The following is a 7,727-nucleotide window of genomic DNA, read 5'->3' as shown; positions in this document are numbered from 1 at the left end:
TTGATAGTAGGACAGATGTTTGCTCACACACATTATTTTTGTTGCCATTCCTGGTCAGAAAATGGACATTATTTGCCTGTATTTTGGAGTCAAAATATGTAAAGGCCCAAAATTAACATTTTACTGTAGCCCAAAAAACTGCTACAAATACAACTAATAAAGAGGACAAAAAAGGCACAAAAATAGCAAAAAAAAAATGTTGCCTTAAAGTGTTAGGGCCCTATTCCACGGGCCCGATCAACGATGTAAACGAGCGCCAATCTGCTAGATTGGCGCTCGTTTACTGGGGCTATTCCGCGGCCCGATGATCGTTACATGAGGGCTGCAGGGACATTGTTACCGATGTCCTTGCAGCCCTTGCACCATACATTACCTTGCAGGGCTTCTCCTGCGCTCCGTCTTCCTCCCGGTCCCGCGGCTCGCATCAACTCCGGAGTGGCATGACTGAGCTGTCAGACCCGCGGTGGTCCCGGCCTGTGATTGGCTGAGCGCGGAGTTGATGCTGTGCCGCAGGACCCGGGGAGGAAGACGGAGCGCAGGAGAAGCCCTGCAAGGTAATGTACAGTATGCTGCTGCTGTTTCTCAAATCGTCGGTCGCCCGCCGCGCACCGCTATTCCATGGAGCGATGCACGGTGGGTGACCGATGATTTTAGGTCTGGGCCTATCTCGGCTGATCGTTTTCTCTATTCCACCGAGCGATAATCGGCTGACTCGGGCCAATTCGGACAATTATCGCTCCGTGGAACAGGGCCCTTACTCTCATATAAAACTGCCCTCATACAGACGTATCAAAAGGGTGAGCTGAAACCCCACCGTCCCTTGTGTGCGTGTGTGTGTCCACCATAGATATCTAATCGGCACTACTGGTCTCTGTCTCTCTGGGATCTGCCAGTCTTCCAATACACATCTCATCAGGTGACTCAGGTGGTGCTCAGCTTACACATAGATCCTTATAAATAATTCCAGAAGAATACATTCAGCGGGACTTCCCCTTAAAAACATCATCTTTATTTATTCTATGGCAGAACCCTGAGGAACACTCACTTCCTGCCCATGAAAGTTTTGTGCCTCCAAGCCCCTTCTTAAGGCCAGAAATGGGATTTCCTCCCAACTATATACACGTAATCCAAACAAAATTTGCATAGAAACAATAAAAGCATATACACATAATGTTATAGAAATACACTGTAAGCTTTTCTGTCGCCATAAGGCCCTGTTCACACTACGAAATCCTGCCTTCAATGTGTATGAATGGGAGGGCTCCCGTGCCTCCGCTCCTCTCCACTTAAAGAATTGACATGTCAATTATTTGAGTGGAGAGGCGTGGAGAGCTGAGGCGTGCGAGCCCTCATGTTCAAAGAGATAGAAGGCAGGACTTGGCACAGAATCCGCGCAGGGGGGGTTTCTACGTGGAATCTCGGTGCTGATGCCGTAGTGTGAACGTGGCCTTATATAGCAAGTATAGTATAATATATATAAAGTAAATATAATAAATATACTGTATATAGTATAGAGTATACTATGTGAATTCCCTCTTCCATCTGTTTCACTTTAAACCTCTTTATGGTACATTCACCGAGTTTGAAGCCGATATTCCTGCTGTACAAGACATACCTTCATCCTCAACGCCCCATGCACAATGCGGGGCTATCAGCAGGTAAGAATCGTCTAACCAGCTGATAGTTCCCCTTTAAAACATATTACTTAATGTTGTCAAAAACAGCTCAGCCAAGATGGCAACCCCCATAATATTGAACAAAAAAAAATGTATAAAAAAAAAAATTTAGTAAAACTAAACACGATTTAGTACCTGGATCTGATTCGTAAGGAAATCAGGGTGTTTTTCAGTGAGTGCAGAGTTTCAGAGCAGCGGTATAAGAGGTGTCTACTTACAGAAATTACCCTATTGTAACAATATAAATATGAATGCTCTAATGATTTATTAAAAAACAAATGAAGTAATAGATAAATATAGTAAAGGTAGCACTGCTATTGTAAAGGTAGCGCTGCTATACCAAACGATTATAACAAAAGGTGTAAGAAATTCTCTGCAGTCGGCTACCTGAGCTAATTGAATTGGAAAGTCTGCACATTGTGAACTGTACTAGTGCGGTAAGATGAGAGGAGAAGACGGCCGGCACACACCGGAGGACAATAGGGTGGTTTACAATAAGTTTAATTTGGAAAGTGGAATCCAGAACATAACAGCAGTATCAGATTCACAGCTTTATGTTTTCTATTGAAGTTCTTTCCACTTGCAGTTTTTAGAATATTTCTTCGCTCAGAACTATCCCCGAGATCTACACACCAGGTGGGTTTTCCATATCTAATAGATACATTGTATTATCATGATTGTCATTGCTAAAATTCGTGATTGTACAAAACATGCATGACCAGTGTAGCTTACAATTGTTTTTTCTTTGTTGATGTTGTTTTTTTTACTTATATTATTTTGTAGTTTATGGTTTAACTTGTCTTTTTAGCACTCACGTTATTTATACAATTAAAATGCTGAAAAGTCTTCGTATATTACTTGCTCATGAAGGTTGACACCACTTCTTTTCCTGGCCATCTGACGGCTGTCATTTGGAAATAACGGATGGTATTTTTGCAATGAATTCTATGGAAACGGGGACAGTTAGTTCCCGCAGTGCATAAAATAACGGTCGTTGTTTGCAGCAGCCATCAAATTAATGTTCAGGACATTTATTGGTGTCTGATATTTGGCAAACAATGGCCGTTATTTTAAGTTGTTCAAGTTGTTTTTTTGGCTGTCCTTTTACCATTTAAAAAAAAAAAATTCAATGGACTTTTAAAAGTAACCACACCCAAAAGGTAAACACTGCAGTCATTTAACCTTAACTTAAATAATGTACCAACGGCATTATTTAACATACTTTGGCGGCCCTACCCCTCTCCACCATCATTGATTGATACCTGCTGGATATACAGGCAGAACTCAGCAGCCATAAGGGGAAGGAGAAGCAGGAGGAGGACAGGAGAGCGCTCCCCTTGTGAATACAGCAGACTACAGATCTGCTTACATAACAACTTTACTATATATGCGTGGTAATCATCAGCAGCCACCACTGCGAAATGACAGTGGCCCCTATTCACTTCAATGGCCCAGTTCAGTTTACTACTGAATTATAGGTCCCTGTATTTGTTAAAGGGCCTACCCAGGCTTAGAAAAACATGGCAGCTTTCTTCCACAAACAGCACCACTCTTGTCTCCAGTTTAGGTGTGGTTTTGTAGCTCAGTTCTATCAAAGTGAATGTAGCTTAAAGGAGCACTCAAGCCCATCTTACTTCCTGATAGCAGCTCTGCCACCAAAAGTGTGACATCACGGCACAAAGACAAGAGTTATGCTGTTTCAGGAAGAAAGTGGCCATGTTTTTCTAAGCCTATGTGGTGTACCACCACTGGTAGCTGTCTATGGCACCTTAGTAAGTAACCCTCCCAGGTTCACAAAAGTGGGAGATGTAGTATTGTGTTTTCCCTAATAGGTATCACTACTGTCTCTAGTCAACCTATTGCACAGCTGAAGGAGTGGAAGGGTTAAATCGCACCATGTGTTATATGCTGACCAATCCCAAGTGCTAGTTCTCTTCTATCTCTTCTCTCTCTCACACACACTCAGCCCCACTACTCACAGGAGGGTTTAGTTTGGCCCCTGTAGGAAGAGTCAGTTTTGGTGGAAGGAAGTGTGCAGTCTGAGGATAGTATTCAGTGTGAGAGGAAGCAAACACAAACTAGTCTCTGCAGAAGTTAAGACAGCAACTAAAAATTTCTTTATGCAAGTAACTAGGACAACTATGCAGTGCTAAGCTCTACTAGAAGAAGAGGAGCCACATAGGAAACACCTTGCCCACACCAGGAACCTCTCTAAAATGTGCAGGGCAGTTACCTAAAGCAAGAGGAACTGACCCCAGTGGAAAAAAGCTACTGTTAAAAGGTCTATGTATCTTACTGCACAGTGCAAAATGACTGGGAAGTCTGCTACACCCAGATAACCAATGACTGGAGCTCCTATTACCAATCTAGGATGGGTATCCCGCAACTAGGGGGCATAAGGTGGTTCAGAGCCAGTATAGGCATCCGTGAGTACGAGTATCTTCTTATCTCTTCTATTTCTATACCTATTCCGGCAGAGCACGTTTACTACTTTGGGCAGGGCTCCTCTGGCAACTCCTCTTCTCTCTAGGCAAACCACCTACTACTATAAGCACTGGTTCTACCTCACTGTCAGCACCAGGGCTGATTCTGGGGTCTCTGCCACCTGAGGCAAACCTCAGACGGCCGCCCCCTCACTAGCAACCCCCCCTCCCGCCGTAACCGAATCACCCGCGCCTGCACAACCCCCCCCCCCTCTGCCCCCCCCCCCCCATAACCAAATCACCCGCGCCTGCCCCCCCCCCGCAACTGAATCACCTGCGCCTGCACAACCGCCCCCCCCCCCCCCCCGCCGGCCGGCCCTGCGGCCACTCACCTGTCCTGTCAGTCAGAAGCTGTCATCGCCGCCAACGCTCACCGCTGTCTTCCCGGCCCTGCAGCCGCTCACCTGTCCTGCCTCAGCTGTCCCGTCCCGCCGCCAACGCTCACCGCTGTTCCCTTCCGTGCTCCCGCGCTGTCAGCCAGCAGCTGTCATCGCTCTTCAGCGAGTCATGAGTGCCCGGGGTCAGCAGGGGCCGTGATGCCCCCACTGACCCCAGGCACTCATGACTCGCTGGAGGGCGATGACAGCTGCTACCAACAACTCGAGGTGGGTCTACTACCACTCCAGGCTACCATGACAAGTGCCCAAGTGACCCTAAACTCCCCTGGAGGTTACCAACCATAGGGGAAGCCAACCACCATCAATATCCATCCATCACCATCACACCTAGACAACCCCTTTAAGTTGTGATTATCTATCTTGGCTGCCCATTATACAATTGTGTTTCTCCATGCCCTATATACCCCTAATGTACACTATTCACACATTAAAATGATACAAAAATATGGCTGTAAAAATAATGAAGATGCTCATGATTTACAATATGTTTTTATATTACAAAAAATTACGAACTCAGGTTGTATTTTGCCTCTCTCTGGGTAAGTATAGAAGGTCGACTTAGATCTTTTTTTCGACCCACTATTCCCCTGTCTTTAAACTTTATTTCATGAAAAGATTCAGTCTATGTTGTCATAAAGTCTCATATGTACAGATCCATTTTTAAAAAAAAAGGAAATACTAGAATGAGTATGAGAGGACGCCTTCAGCAGATTGCTCCTTTACCAGAATGTAACCATAGAAGAAATAAGTCTTTAAGAACAGAGACTTCATCTGTTTCATCCAAAGGATATAATCAGGAGCCTCGAAATATCCCACATACTAAGAAAGTTATTCATATAAAAGGTAAGAAATTAATAATAACATAAAGTGCACAAGTAAGACAATGTTAAAGAAAATGTTAATGTACGTACATACAAACCTGCTGATTTGTTCCTGTAGCGGCAGGGCTGCTGATTTGTTCCCGTAGCGGTAGGGCTGCTGATTTGTTCCTGTAGCGGCAGGGCTGCTGATTTGTTCCTGTAGCGGCAGGGCTGCTGATTTGTTCCTGTAGCGGCAGGGCTGCTGATTTGTTCCTGTAGCTGCAGGGCTGCTGATTCAGGCACATGTCTTTTTTCCTTCATGGTGCTGTTTATGAGTAGTTAGATCCAAAGCCAATATGTAAACTAATCCGTTTAGTGCGGCGGGGGGGGGGGGGGGGGGGGGGGGGGGGGGGGGGGGGGGGGGGGGGGGGGGGGGGGGGGGGGGGGACTCTCGCTGCACACACGCACAATGATTTTGATGATGTAATTGTGCTATGTGAGGGTCTGTTGGCCTCTTGTCCCAAGGGTTTGTGAAGCGCAGCCTCTAGTAAGTGCGGTTGGGGGGTTTATGACAGCTCCCCGTGGTGCAGTCCATGCCCCTATTCTTACAAGAGAGAATGACATTGACAGGCAGAGGAGCATATTGTTCCTTTGTCTGTCAGAGTCAGTGTTTTACAGTCGGTTCAGAGCGCAGACGGCTTTAACACCTTCAGGACCGAGGACGTAAATGTACGTCCTTTTTTGCTGTGAGTTCCCGCTGTCAGTGATCTGCCACGACCCACACAGTTATCCCTATAGGTGACCCTATAGGCCGATCACAGCACCTATAGTGTTGAATAGAGGGAGAATCTTCCCTCTATTCCCATTGGGGCTGTGTGATCGCTTCCCTAAAGCCTTCTGTGTCATAACTACGGTGGCTGATGAGGCTCAGTCCAAGGCTGAGCCTGTTCAGCTTTGCCTATTTTACAGGCACATTACAATGCAATGGAGTCCTGCATTGCAATGTAATGTGCCTGTAATCAGGCAATAAAATAGTGATATCCCCATGGTGGGACAGTAAAATAACGTACAACAGTAAATAAAACACACACAAATAAATAAAGTACACAACACCTAAAATCCACATAGCCTCTAATGCAATAATAAATGTAAAATAAATGTGTGTGTGAAGGCCTCGAATGTTTTGGTTAATAGGAGTGTGTGTGTATCAATTGTTTGAATTATGGAAAAGTCTGATCAGGAGTAGGGATGAGCGAACCGTCTGACTTTTGGTCCGACGGCATCTTCGCTCAATTACTATGCCTGCGATGCCTGCGATCCCGGGTGCATAGTTGTGTTCCTGGAAATCTGCGGGCAGGATCTTCCAGGGAATTCAAAATACATTCCCTGGATTTTCAGGGAATGTATCTTGAATTCCCTGGAAGATCCCGGCCGCAGATTCCTGGGAACCCTACTATGCACCCAGGATCGCAGGCATCGCACTGGAGTGAGCGTCTTTCGGACCGAAAGTCCGAAAGTTCCGCTCATCTTTGACCAGGAGCCAAAAAAGCATTCAGGTTAGTTTAGCAGTTTAGGAAATAGGCCATAGCACAACATGCAGCAGCAGCAAGTACAGACAGGAATTCTTAGGCCGGGTCTACATATATCCGTCGGTGCGGCGGCGTTCCCCTCCGGTGCAGGAGCATAGCGCCGGAGGGAAACGCATCTCTAAACTGATCCGATTGTTTTCAATGGGACAGTTCAAAGCATGCAGCGTGCAATTAGTGCCAGCCGCATTGCCGGACCGGCGGTGCGGCAGAACTGATCTTGCAACGTCCTAACGCACCGCTGGTCCAGTAATGCGGCGGCCGCATCCACTGGGTTCTGTGGAGCGCCGGAGGCCCTGTCGGTGCCGATGCATGCATTTATGCACCGTCCGGCTTTTGCCTTCGGCGCTCCAAGTAAAGGTGTCCCCAGCCCCACCATTAACCCCTGTGACCCCAGGCCTGCAGCACAGTGGCCCCTGGCACGAGGGGCACACTCTATAGGAGATGTCCCTGTGTCCTGCTGCCCCCAGTAGAGGGCTCCGATGTGAGTTGCCCCCTCCCCCCCCCCCCCCCATAGTAGTTCACCTGTTCTTAAGGCTCGGATGCTGCCTTCTGTAGCAGCTGACCCTATAGGAGATGTCCCCATATAAAGGGCTCCGATGTTAGTTGTCACCCCCTACCCCCTATAGTAGTTCTGCTCTGATGCTGCCTGTAGCAGCTGACCCTATAGTAGATGGCCCCCTGTGAGGTGTACCCCTAAAGAAAAAGTAATCTACTTTAGGGGTACACCTCACAGGGGGCCATCTACTCTTCTACTGCTGCCCCCTAAAAAATACATGGCCCC

The sequence above is a fragment of the Dendropsophus ebraccatus genome, chromosome 4, assembly GCF_027789765.1.
Source record: "Dendropsophus ebraccatus isolate aDenEbr1 chromosome 4, aDenEbr1.pat, whole genome shotgun sequence".
Classification (NCBI taxonomy): Eukaryota; Metazoa; Chordata; class Amphibia; order Anura; family Hylidae; genus Dendropsophus; species Dendropsophus ebraccatus.
The sequence above is the reverse complement of the archived record's forward strand: the minus strand, read 5'-3'. Positions refer to the sequence as shown.